This window comes from Nomia melanderi, chromosome 5 (genome assembly GCF_051020985.1).
Source record: "Nomia melanderi isolate GNS246 chromosome 5, iyNomMela1, whole genome shotgun sequence".
NCBI classification, from domain to species: Eukaryota; Metazoa; Arthropoda; class Insecta; order Hymenoptera; family Halictidae; genus Nomia; species Nomia melanderi.
In genome coordinates, this window is record NC_135003.1 from 18,015,564 (window position 1) to 18,029,330 (window position 13,767).

At 48.1% G+C, this 13,767-nt stretch overlaps 1 protein-coding gene across 6 annotated transcripts in view; it reads right to left on the reverse strand.

Annotated features, from left to right (window-relative positions):
• Positions 1–13,767, reverse strand: part of nAChRa3 (nicotinic acetylcholine receptor alpha3 subunit) — a 134,132-nt gene that overhangs the window by 72,367 nt on the left and 47,998 nt on the right. For all 6 annotated transcript variants that reach the window (XM_076367708.1, XM_076367710.1, XM_076367709.1 and 3 more), the window contains one exon: positions 12,248–12,291. The gene's annotated coding sequence lies outside the window, so the exon portion shown is untranslated. The remainder of the gene's footprint in view (positions 1–12,247; positions 12,292–13,767) is intronic.

Below are 13,767 nucleotides of genomic sequence, written 5' to 3' on the forward strand. Positions count from 1 at the left end.
CCCTCCGCTACGAGGAGTTCCCATTCGTACGAACGCTCCGCGGCGTTTCGTTTCTTCCCTTTTCCTCCGCTTTATTCCCTTCCCCTTTGCAACGGCGCGCCGCGCGTCTCCAGACGAAATTCGCCTCGACACGTCGAATCAGCGCTTCAATTTAACCGTCTTTTTCATTTCGCCCCGAGACTCTCCAATTTTCCCTCGAAGATGGAACAAAGTATATATTGCACTTTCGACTTATTAAAATTCCGAAAGAGATCAGTTTCCACTCGGAATATATATATTCTACTCGAATATAATGTCACGTCTTTTACGTCTGTCCATCACGAATGACATGGTGTGGGTTACGAGAAGAGATCGCAGGAATCAAAGGGGGAATAATTTCCGTTTGATTCACTGGGAACTTCGAGGCTTTTGTCCCACGGCTCGGCTCGAATTTCCCGAGGCCCGGCCAATTATTCTCCCGCGGAACTCGCGAAAAAATCGGGCTCGCGAACGCTGCGTCTGACAACCGATTAATCCTTGCGGGAGCAGGGACAGGCAAGAAGCGTTCCGGGAACGAAGAATCCTCTAGCCCTCGGGATCCGGACGTTCCCGAGGATCTAGCGGACTGACAAATTCTTATTGATGAATCTAACGAGCCTATGTCTAATAATAGCAAACAGCGACGATCTAAAAAGGAAACGGTTCGAGAACCGTATCGAGAATCCAAGGGTTTCTGCGGAGAATTTCAAATACTCCCAGCGAATTGTGAACGGTGAAATATTTAGAAAGTCTCAGCGATAGATTTGCTGCGATGTGATCGAATAATCCAACGAGGGAAACGTTTACGCGACAAGCGACAACTTCGCACTTTCTTCTGAAACGAGTGGAATTTCCATGGCGCGTCGTTATTTCGTAAGATTCGAAAGCTAAAACCGGTGATTCGGATCGTCGGGAGTCACCGGTAATTCCATTCGCAGCGACGAGGCGAGGAGCGAACGTCACCGGAGAAGAAAACCGGGGAGCAGCGTAAAGCAGAGGACGCGGAGGCGGAAACGCGTTCGATTCGAACGCTTGTTATTGTCCTTATTTACCTAATTCCGGTTGCGGCGTGCCCGAGCGCGCCTCCCCCGCATCCGATATTGCGTTCTCGAGTGGATGCAATTTGCCTTAACGACGACCGTCAGATTTTTCCCGTGTTCCCCTCGAAAATCTGCCTCGGGATCTTATATTAGCCCGAAACGTTCGTTCGGCGGGATTGAACCGGCCGCCCTTAATACACCCCTCTCTCTCTCTTTTTCTCTCTTTTCCTCTCTTTTTCCCTGTACCAGCTTTCTTTCATTAGGATTCATTAAATTTCCCGACGCGATCGCGTGAAAAGCCCTCGCGGCGTGTCCCGCTTCGAAAGCAGCGGAGCCCGGCAGCTCGCACAAGCGCACACCAGCTACGCTTCTGTCCACAGCGAACACTGTTTGCTAATACCGTTTACCAACAGTGTTCCCGGGGACTAAAAGTTAAATCGCCTGGCTAGTTACTTCGCCGATCGAAGTGCGCCAAGAAAAACGAAGAACCGTGGGGGGGACTGGGTATTGGGTAAACGAGACCGGGCATTGTGAATTCCACGATGGATCGTGCACCCGTTTCGATAACAATGTTTCTGCGGAGAATTTTCGGGAATTCTTCGTTCGACTTAATCGTTTAAACGTCTCGTCGATTTCTTAAGTATTCAAATATTATTTGTCGCGCTTCGAGCAAAGTTAAGCCGTTGTGCTACACACTGCTTCAATAGAAACCTTCAACGCGAGACATAAACATTCTCGAAGCTAATTTATTAACCCTTTGCACTCGGAAGTTTTTCACTAGAAATATTTTCGCATTTTTTGACGAGAGAAACGATATTCTGTGAAACTAACTCGAAGAGGAATCTCACGTATTGAGGAACGAAGCTATTTTATTTCGATATTCCATACATCAATGATTTCTGCAAAACTTAATCAAATATCGAACTTTATGATTTTCCTACGTTAAACTAACTTCACACCTCTCGAGTGCAAAGGGTTAAGAACTACTTCGTCGTTACAGCACGTTCAATCGTTGAAGAATATTCACTCGAAGATCTCATCATCGCAGAAACGTTGCCGTCCGTTACAGATCATCGCTTCCATCGACGGAATATTTCGGAGAAACTCGTGTTTTCCTTTTCGAATGTTCGAGCGTATCACGGATCCGGAGATGGTGTATTCGACGCCGAGGTCACTTTACACGCGTACGGACTCCGCTTAACGGAACTGGAACGAACAACGGAGAGGAATCACACCGGGCCGAACAAAATGCTCCCTATCGATCCCCGTCGACGAGGACGGGTTCCGAAAACTCGGCTGGAGAAAAAAGGGAGGGCGGAACCAGCGGCTCGGAGGTGGGAGATTCGGCGAGGGAACTTCCAATTCCGAAATGTTTATCTTTCCCGGCTGCGAGCGTCGCGCGGCGCACCGAAAAATAGCAACGATTCTCACATATTGACAATCGGTCGTTTCAATGGTCAAATAGAGGACGCCGCGGACGTGTAATTCTTCCGATCCTGGGGAATTTTCGTGGCTGAGCCGCGGCAGGGGAACGATCGCGCGAACCGACCCGGTGGAAGTAATCAAGTAAACGTCCGTGCCAACAACGGCTGCGTCAACGAATGACTAGTTGCTTCTTTCGTGTCGGCGAGCGGGGAGGATTAACCCTTTGCACTCGAGAGGTGACTCTCAGTCACCACTTGATTCGATACAACAAAACTATGAAGCTGAATATTTAACATTTCAAATAGAATTCTGCATTGCTGCGTGAAATATTTAAATGAAACACCTCTGTTGCTTAATTTATCTATGAATTATCGTTAAATTATTTTCAAACAGTACGACCTATATCTCGTCAGAAAACGTTGAATATTTCCATCGAAAAACTTTCGAGTGCAAAGGGTTAAAGGTTTCAAGGTATTCGATCGTTCATCGATCGTTCGTTTACTTTAACCGTGTTATCGTTATAATTGGCGGGACGCGTAATTAGTTCTAATACAGAGACTCCCGATTACCCTGAGTTATCGTTCATCGTTCCGAGTTTAAAACCGGACAGACGATAAGACGGACGGTCGAGAAGACACATCGAATCAGCGATCGAAATCAAATAAAATACGGTATTCGTTGAGACGAGATAACGATAGGAAACTGATCCCGGTGGCACGGTGAAATTGTTCGATCCAGAGAGAATCGAGCCGGATCGACACTAGACTGAAACACGCGCCAACAAGACGAGCCTAGGATCGAGGACTGGAATCGGAAGCAGCGGAGCCGACGGACGAATCGATATGAAGTGGGGTTGAGAGACTCGAATGAGACTAATCCACGGTAAAGGGACTCGAATCGGACCGATCGGGGGTCAAGAGTTCCGACGCGACTCGAAATCTACCGATCTAAACCAGAAAACTATGAACCTCGAATATCCGGTTGTTAAAATTACAATGGCGGGGTCTTCGGATAAAGGATCAAACGGTTCGGTAAGGGGGCGATCGCATCGAACCGACGTCGATACGCGAGAGATTCCGCCGAGGATTTTCCGGCGGGGCAAATTAAACGCGAAACGATCCAAACGAATTTTAGATTTCGAGGCAAGACGTTCCCCGGTCTGGAGATTAAACCCCGCAAGCTCCTACAATTCACCGGAGAAGATTAGAATTTCCCAGGCCTAGAGGAGCCGGGCTGCGAGCCTCGAAAATTTCGATCTCTAGTCCAGAGATTACCAAATCTAGAGGCCGAACTAGCTATCGCAACTTTCCAACTCCAGAAGCGTCGGATTCCCCGCAGCCAAAGACTCGACCCCAAAACAGTTCCCGAAGTCTCCGATCGGGGGATTCCCGAAACGGAAAGACTCGGAAACCTTAAGACCCGAGCCGAGGCGCGAGCATCCCCGAAAGAGCCGTAAATACAATGCAAACGAAGCGGACGGTTCGAGCCGAAGAGTTCGACCTGTCGGCGTCGCCGATCCCGTGCTTTCCGTATGATAAACTCGCGTTCGAACCGGTTCTCGTATGTCCATTTATTCGGAGATCTAGGCATTTGCGTGAAACATTTTCATCTCGCGTCGATCTCATGGAGTTGTTCTCAAACAATTCGGAGACTCCGATCGGTGACCACAATAAACGTTAGTTAACGAATCGATGAAGAGCATGTGTAAAGAGACTCTGTGGGAAGAAGTATTGAAACTGGAAGGTTTTCAGAAAGTAGCAACTGAATTTCGGAAATAGTTTTACTGGTGTCCACCCCTTATCGTACAATGAGTGAGACTCGTGAAGATTTCTAGACTAATTTGAGAAGAATCAATGTTGTCATCCACGGATCGAAACAACCATCTTGCTATTATCAATCATCACGAAAAGAAATTTTTGTTTCAAGTAGAACGGACAATTCTCTCGCATCTCCTCCAAATTGTTGATAGTAAACTGTTACACGATCCGTAGCGAAAGTAAATAGTACGCCAAGGGGTTAACCGAGGTATTACTGTAGCCGTCGTTTCGCGTAAACGGGGAATCGATCTCCCATCGATGCCAGGCGTCCGCCAGGACCCGGTCGGCAATTATTCCCGGCGAAGTAGCGCGTTTCCGGCAATTTTCGCGGGCCGGCACACGTCGTCGCCGTCTCGGATCCAACCCCCTATCCCACAGTCGGAATCGGAGGGAGAGGGCAGCGCGCGATGGGCTTGCGGCCGCGGATCACCGTGTGTTTCACCTTTGCGCCTGTTTCTTTGTGTACGCGAGCTCGCGCGCGCGCGCGCGTGCGAGTAGGTGTACGTGTGTAGGTGGGCCGATGGAGCGCGCGGTGGGTCGTCGCTGTAAAAGCAACGACCGGAGCTGACCTGAATCCACGGGCCGGGGCGATGTGAAAAGGGAGCAACAAAAGCTGCGCGCGGGACGAGGACGAGAGTGAAAATACGGAAAATAGGCCGTTGTGCGGGGGAATGAGGCGGCGGCAGCGGCGGCTGTGGCGGTGCCGCCGGGGGAGGGCGGGGGAACGGGGCAGGCACCTCGTGGAACTATTTCGCGGAACGTCGATTCCTGAGCCCTACCTGCCGAGCAACCCGACGCGGAGTGCCCGCGACCCTCATCCCGGCCCGCTACCCGGCTAACTGGCTCCTTTCCGCGATCTTTAGTCGGATAACGACTCCGACGAGAGGAAGATTCAACGGCGCGACCGCACCGCTGCGACTCGATCGGGGAACCGCGGACCGATCGCTGGAATCGTCGATGATCGTGTACTTTTCGGGTGGTTTGATTAGTTAACGCGTTGCTTTGGCTGCTAAGTGAACGCTCGAGACTCCTGTGCGATCGAAATTGTTTTCTTAACTCTTTGAACTCGAGAGGTCACCACGTGATTCACCTAGAGGTCACCTACCGTCTTATATCTCATACATCTAATACAGCTTAGTTCGATACGTCACTAAGAAAATGAAAGTTCGAGATTACGTTGCGAAGGATTCGTGCCACCGTGCGTTGCAGCAATTCTGTCACTCTCGTCTGAGTGGTCAGATTCGAAGGCACACACCTGATTTGTTAAGACGCTCGCGCCCGCCAATCGGGTCGCGCGACCAAGGGACTGTCTCCGCCCCTATGACGTCACGAGTGCCAGGTTCCCAGCAACTTACGATACTCCACACGAGAAGGAACCGATCCGTCGCAATCGTTAAATTGAAAGGCGTAGACTCTAATCCTTCGAGGAAGGTGTTAACGATTTTGAGAATGAAACCGTTTAGACTATCGAAACTAACACCGATTAACAGGGTCTCGCGTTGATCCTGCGACTCGGCTGTGCACTAGTCGAGAACGAGTGTTCTCCGAGGATTAAAGAATGCCCGATAAATCGCTCGTTCCCAGTTTGATCGAACCGAAATTTGTACCGCGCTATAAAACGTTTATGGATCCCCCGGATACAGGCTTCTATATAATAAAAATCAAACGGCCGCATCTATTTCCTTTTTAAGCCGTACCGGCGATAGAACTTTCCGATCGACTTGATGCGAATACCCCAATAAAAATTCGACGTTCGACGAACCTACGTCTTTCCGGGGTAAAAGCGGCGGATCGTACGTCACCGATTTCCGCCGCACGGATCCCAGCACCGGAACATTCTCGTCGGGCAGATTGAAATTTAGTGGAAGGGAGTGGACCGAAGCGAGCCGCTTAAAGAAGAGGCGTTGGGAACTACAACGTTGGTTGTAGAAACGGCCCTCGGAACAACAATAGATCGAACTCATAGCGTTGCTTCGAGAAGTACAGTATAGCCTCGAAAGCAAGTCTAAAATTATTTCCCAAGTTAGTGATACATTCTGAACTGACTTCTCGGCTTTTCCAATGACGATTATAAAATTAACTGTAGGAAACGTTCAAAATTCAATTGAGGAAGAATGATTAAACCGAGAAAATAATTGTACGGAAAAGAGGACTCAGTTATTTTTTTAAAAGAGCGACTTTGCGTTTGTACTAAAACATTGTACTCAGTTCGACTTAATAAAAGCCAGTGTTACAAATCCAGTGAATCTTCCTCCCTTGAAACACACTCTCAGAGTCACCTCGACGACAAGAGCAATTCGTAAGAATACCGCGTCACAGGAGCGTCGACCGCTTCGACGGATATCGACGGCGAACCAGCGACGCTCGTTCCCCGCGACGATGAACGCGCGTTACGACGACTATTAGCATCAGCTTAATTGCTTCCCTTCGGCGCGATCTCGGCGCGCGTAGATACGGCGCCGCGGCGAACGCGAGAAATATCATTTCGCGGGGGAGGGAAGCGCGTTCGAAGTTTCGCCGGCGGCGTCGGCCGAGATAGAGGAATAATATAATCCCGGTCGGAAATTGCGTAATTAATACGTGCTCCAATTAAGTGGGAGACTACTCGCGGGAAGGTCGAGAGTTCCCGTGCTCGGCGGGCGGGTTGTCCATTTCGACGGGGGTCCGCGGCCGCGCTCGCGGATAATTATTTCGAGACGCCTCGGATCGTCGTTATCGGCCGGCGGCATCGTTATCGTCGTTAGCGATCGTCGGCCCGACGCAACGGGGGCCCGAGCCACCCGCGGAATGATCGCCCCCTATCTGTTCTTCGTTGTCCCGATCAAACGCGCCGCTTTCGGTCGGAACTCTGAATGCGCCGTGACGCGCGATGGCCGCCGCTGCGAATTCCGTGTCAGCGGGACGATTGTGGTTCACTAATTTAGAGGTTATTCCTATCTATTGGGAATGGGTGATTAACACTAGGTTTACGGGCGTTTATTGTACAGTTTATTCTATTGCTCCTGGGGAAGTCGATATTCGATCATTTAGATTTTGGAAATTGTAGATGTGGAAATAGACAATCAGGATTTATATTGGTTCAACGAAAACCGATTGAAACGTTTGCCAAATAATGTTTATAAAATTCAATCTGCGTCAGATTGACGCGTTCCGTAAAAATAGTGTTAAATAATGGAACAGTGTATGTGTTACAGTGTAACGTAACGGCTTTGGAAAACAAGCCCTTTCAAGTTCTCTTGACTATGTGACAAAATTCAGATACATCTGGTCGCCTTTGTTTAGACTAGATGTACAAACATTGGGCATTTTTGCTTTTGCTAGTTTAGCATCAGTCATTCAACACTATCCAAACAGCGTCGAGTATGCGGAAGGGTGTGATCGGTATAACGAATATCTGTGGCCGAACGGCCATAACTAAATATAGAGTTCCACTTGAGTACTATGAATGTCTCAAGAAACTGATCTATTGTTACAATTTTTATAGGAATCGCATATTAATCGTATTAAATGCTCGGTAGTTCTAGTGTCAACCCTTTGCACTCGAGAGGCGCCTTTCAGTCGCCATTTAATTTAATCCATGGAAATGATAAGATTTAAGATTCAATATTAAATTTTCATACAACGCATCAACGCGTGGAACATCGAAATAAAATAGTTCTGTTACTTAATTCATGCAAGGTATTTCTTTGTGTTAGTTGTGAAAGATATCATTGATATTTCATCAGAAAATAATGAGTATTCGTTGAGAAAAATATTCTCGAGTGCAAAGGGTTAATCTATCGTCGAGCAGAGTGTCCCGCGCCACGATCGAGACATCTCGATTCGCACCTCGTAGTTAAACAAAAAGTAATCCGATAATCCGGCGATCGGCCGACTTTTCACCGATCCGGAGGAAATAAAAATTGGCCGGGTCACCGAAGTTTCTTCATTAAGACGAGCGCCGAGAACCCGTTCGACCTCGTCGATGGGTTTTACGATCGGGGACGCAGTCGAGCCGTAAAATTCGGCGGAGAACCGTTCGCCGGGCAATCCAAAGCGATCCGAAACGATCCGAAAGGATCCCGGCGGCACGCGATTCGCCGATCGACGCGAGCGATCACGCCGGTGCGTTTCGTTGGCAGCCGAATCTGACCGCAATAACTTCGGGTCCGCTTAGCGGGAATCAGCCCCTCGTAATTCAATAAGGTTTCTTGCGCGGGAACTCAGCTGCTCGCTCGCGTTCAAGTTCAAACAAACTATCGCTATTGCTTCTCGTACAATTTCCCCCCGCGACGAGTGTAAACCGACGATTTCGCGATTTTGAATATTTACGCATTGACTTCTACGTTAACAAGCAATTCACGTGTTAAATATCTATCACTGAGAAAGCATTTTTAATTATACGTACTGCTGCAATACTCTTTATAATCGCCGCACAATATTACTTACTCGAGTTGTTCTTCGTTCTCAATGTAACTCGTTGAAATGCGATTAAGATCGTCCCCTTTGTTAACGAAGATTCTTTGAAATGTACGAAACCTTCGGCAGATGAAGTTGAACTATACGCCAATCGCTTAATTGCCCCTTAGTTAATTAAGAAAACTTTCATAGCATTCCTAGCGAAAATGAGAAATTCTATAACGATTCTCTGGAATTTTATAGTTTCTTTAAGATTCATTGAAATATCTAATATTACAACTGCTGCAATATTGGAGTCTACAGAGTTCAAAGGGTAAATAAGAAAGGAAGCGTGCCGATCTCTTGCTGTTTCACTAATTAAACCGTTTGTTCGACTTAGTCCTCCAAACATGAACGTCTGATCTCTACGGAATGTCAATGTTCGTTCGCAAAGGGTTAACAGGACTGAGTTGCAAGCCAACCCGACAATTTCCTGACTGATTAAGTTCGACGTTTGATAAGAAACGCTGTACCAGGGATTAATTCCATCGAAAGTTGTTTGATTTCGACGGGGAAATGGCCGAGCGTTCGCGACGCGCGCGGTAAAAATGTTATTTCGCCCGGGGAACGAGCGCACTCGACGCCGTCGCTCGTTTGGTATTCGTGATCCGGCGAAACGGCTGAATCACGCCCCGCCTTGGGAATATACAGGCCGTTCCTGCGCTGATGCGTCGACATTTCCCCAGGAGAATGTCTTGTTCCCGGATCCCGTCGGATTTCACGGGCAAACCGCGCTCTTAGAACGCGATTCCACGGTCTCGCTTCCCGGGATTCGTCGGGAGGCTGCTTGCCGGTTCGATCGAAGGATCGCGGAATTTTCTTTGAGACGCGGGGTAATTGCGAAATGGAAATGGGCGAGCCTGCTGCCGGGGAAACGAACATTTCCGTTGGAAGATACGAGAGTCGCGGCACTTAGTGGTACGGTTAGAATAGTCGACGCGGTGGACGAATCGAAGTAAATAACGGAAAAGAAAATGTTCGATGTGAATAACTATATAATAGTGTAACTACATAACTGTAATATAACTATAGAACTATGTATCATGGGACGCGCGTTACTATTTTCCACCGTGTTAATTGATAAGCTGAAAACATCGAAAAACTACATTAAGCGACACCCCGACACTAAACTACGTTCGCAATTTTAATCGTCCCCATTGAAAGCTCGTTACGTCCTCTCCGGAGACTCTTTAGGAATATTGGCAACATTTTTCTAAGCGTATTCGACCCTGTAGTCCGCTTGATATCCGTAATCCGACGAAACGGCCGAATAAAGTTCCGCCTCGAGGATATACAGGGCGTTCCGAAACAAGATCGCCGAATTTTATTGGGAAGAAAAGTAAAAAACCTTGTGTAGGGGATATTGCAGGTTTCAGTGGCAATTCCTTCGCTGACAGAAGCGTCGTAAAATACAGAATTCTACTTTCTCGAATCATATCAAAAATATTTTCCTCCCATGAGGAATACTCTAAAGACCACTGTATAATTTCAACCCTTAATTCATCTACCAATCCAGGTTCTTTAATGTTCGTAGGGAGGTTTCGAGTTCACAGGGTTAACAGGTTAGCAGCATCCGACGAACCTCCGAAAAACCGTGGCCTCGCCTCGAAATTCCCCGAGCGACGTAACACCCTCGCCTCGTTTATCACGGCGCCAAGTGGAACAGGTCAACCAAACGTCGACCCAGGCAATTCTGCACCAGCCTGTAGAATAAATCGCGAGGGGCGAGCCTAGGAGATGAAAGTAGCGGGAAAGTATCGGCGAAAGACAGAGGGCCTGGATCCCGCATTATCCCGCGAACGAGGGGGTGGAGAACCAACCAGCAGGGGAACAGCGGGCCAGAAAAAAGATTCGGGCTCCGGGATGAAGCAGAACCCGACCGACGCCGATGCGCCTTCTGAAGCACTTTGAAAGTATAATTCCGGCGGTCCGTGAAATCGTGCCTCGGCTCGTTCGGCCTAATGGGAAGCGTCCGCGCTTTTCAATTTGTTCGAGCAATTTCCTCTACTCCGTGGACCGCTCGCTCGCTCGTTCCCCTCGTTCGTCCGGGACAGTGTTTCTTAACCTTTTCCGGATCGCGCAGACGCCTCCAAGATCCCGTCGATTCACGATGATAAACCAGAAGCTGTTCGCGTTGGTCCCTTGCCCTATGGTTTCTGAACTGCGGTCGATTTAACCCTAATCGGACCACAATGTCAGTGACGTTTCAACTTTTTAAATTTTTTCATTATTTCATATTGCCTTTCCAAAGTTTCCAAAATTTTTGGAAAGTTCCTTTTATTCTCATAAGTGACTGAGGGTACATCGTGGTGCGATTAGGGGTAACTACGTTGTTGTTGACCCCTTGACCTACGATTCCTTTCTCAACTATGATCGATACGGCTGCATTAATGATTTATTGAGAAAGAGGAAAACTGAGCATGTTGTGTCTATATTTCCTGTTGAGTGTAACAGTTGATTACAGAGGAGTAATATTTACTTTGAACTCGAATGAACTGAGTAATATGTATATTTGTTGAATGTTGAAGATCTTCAACCTCACTAGTTGTAGAACAAGGGGTCAGTAATCGAAAACATAAGAAAATTCCAGCCTCATTCTATTTCAACGTATGTTCTAAAGCATAATCATCGATAACAGAGGAATGATGCATAGAATTCAAACGAATCGAAGTACATTTATTTTAAATTCCATTTGAAATCTTCACGAGTCCGCTTCTCGAGCAATTACCTGCTGGTAGCATTCAGGTCCGCGAACGTTCACGAGGACCGAAGAGAAAAACGAAAGAAGAGACGCTCGGAGAAAAGGAGAAGGGCTAATGGCGGAGGAGCGACGATCGTTTGATTTCTCTTTTAGCATCTTTCGGGATCGATTGGCCTCGGATCATATTCGAGTGGCTATTAAAGGGGGTGAATGTAGATTAGGATCCGAGCCCAGGGGAGTGATTTCGCGAAGCGAATTCTGGAGGAAATGATTTTTTCAACGATCGTTCGGTCCCCTTCGCCGTCCAAGAAATAGATTATTACATCTGGAGCTCCATAATTCCGATGTCTTAATGGCATCGTTCTAACTTCCGAATCCTACAGTTCTAAACTCCGATAGCCGCGTGTAACAATTAAATCGATGGACACCGAGGCATCTGGAATCGAAAATTATCGAGAGAATAACTGAATTATTTAAGTAACGGAAGCTCGATACACGGTTTCCTTCTTTCCCGGTGCTTAACAGCCCGATGAATAATTCAGACGTCTACGAAGAATGTTTTGAATACTTTCGAACATTCTGAAGGGGTTAAGGGAGATTTGCCGAAGAGCTCGAAGGGTTTTTGCAACGGGAATTCCGTGAGAAATTCGCTCCCCGCGATGGAGAGAAGAAAGTTATTACAATGAAGTTCGAAGTTCTACGCGGACGGCGAATGCGCAGCCACTTTCGCCGCTATTAAACGCGTTAGCGAAGTTTACGAGCGCGTGAAAGGGCTCGCCGAATGGATATACCAGGAAATATCGACTCACCGTAGGCCGTGTTGACGCTGGAAACGCTGCTATTGGACGGTCACCTGTAACAAATGGAAGAAACAATGGATTTTAACATTCGCCGGGATAATGGAGAACGCCGGGGCAATAAAACGCAGACTCGCGCTTTGTCGAATCTACGCGATGTTCAGCGAATTAAGAAGCAAAACGTGTCCGTTCGTTAGCAGGAATCATTCAAGAGGAACTCATTGATCACATAATCCACGCATCACACTGTTATCAGCTTAATTACGTTATTAAACATTCTCATTCGACACCGCGTGTTACGATTGTTTCAAGTAATTCAGAAGCGTCGGTCATCGGTGGCTCAACGTTGATCATTTCCGATGTTTCCGAAAGTTTCCAATCCACGCGAGGAAAATCTAGCCACAACGGGCGAAATTACGCTGCGATTGCAAACTATACTTTCGCCGGTGACCAAACCCCAAAATTCGACTACTCGCGTAACGAGAATTGAGGGTTGCCAATGAAAAATCGCTCGCACTGTCTCGGTTCTCGTGTTTCGTCCAGAAAACGCAGCCGCGCTGTGCAGCGAGCCGAGCCGAAAGAAACCGGCGCGTGCTGCCGTGTCGTTCTTAATAAACCACTGTATCGCGACGGACGCGTTACATACGGGGGGTAATGGCCGGCGAAATTGCGATCGTAACACGGAACATCATCGTTACGCGGCGTGTTCCCCCGGCGGAACATAAATCGCGGCCGGAGGCCATTCTTACGCGGCCTCGCCGCCATTATTTCGCCGCTCTTCCACGGGCCCGGCCGTTCCGATACGCCCAGGAACATACCGGGGATATTTCATTCCCGCGTTCGAGGGGACATCAGCGCCGGCATCACCGCTCGGCCATTATTTCGCTGTCGTCGAACGATTTTCAGGCGTACCGCGCATTCCTCGGCATCCGCGCTCGTCCGGGCGACGGAGATGTTTGCTTTCGAATTCGAAAGTGTAGGCGTTTAGATATAAAAACCGTTGCGAGTCTATCCTAGCAGCAGTAAAGCCCAGGGACCCATTGCTCGTCGTTTTTAATCCGTGGATTGAGCCCAAGATAGGCAATAGCTTCGAATTATATTTATTTAATTTAAAGTCGAGGCGATCCTTAGGGCTGTTGCTGCTATGGTCGTTAGAAGTTTCCGAGTCTCCGGCTGACGGAACCAACCGACACACCGCTGGCGGGGAAGTAGGGTTTTCCCAATTTTTGGGAAAAACCAACCCTAACCACGCGTCCGTCACTCCCCCGCCGCTAGCGGAGAGATATATATTGTACGCCGACCAACCGGCATTATTCATTGCACGTTTAGAAATTGAAAGATTGAATTGAGAAACGGTAGACTGTGTCACTTCTTTCGCGCTCCCCAAAATACATCCTCCGAATCCCCAACGCCCTGGAACGGTTTCCTTCCTATAAAAGTATGAATCTTTCATTGTTCGCCTGCGTTGCGAGCGACGAACGATGGAACAGACCGTGGACGCGAGGAGTGATCAGAGTGTTTGATTACGTCGG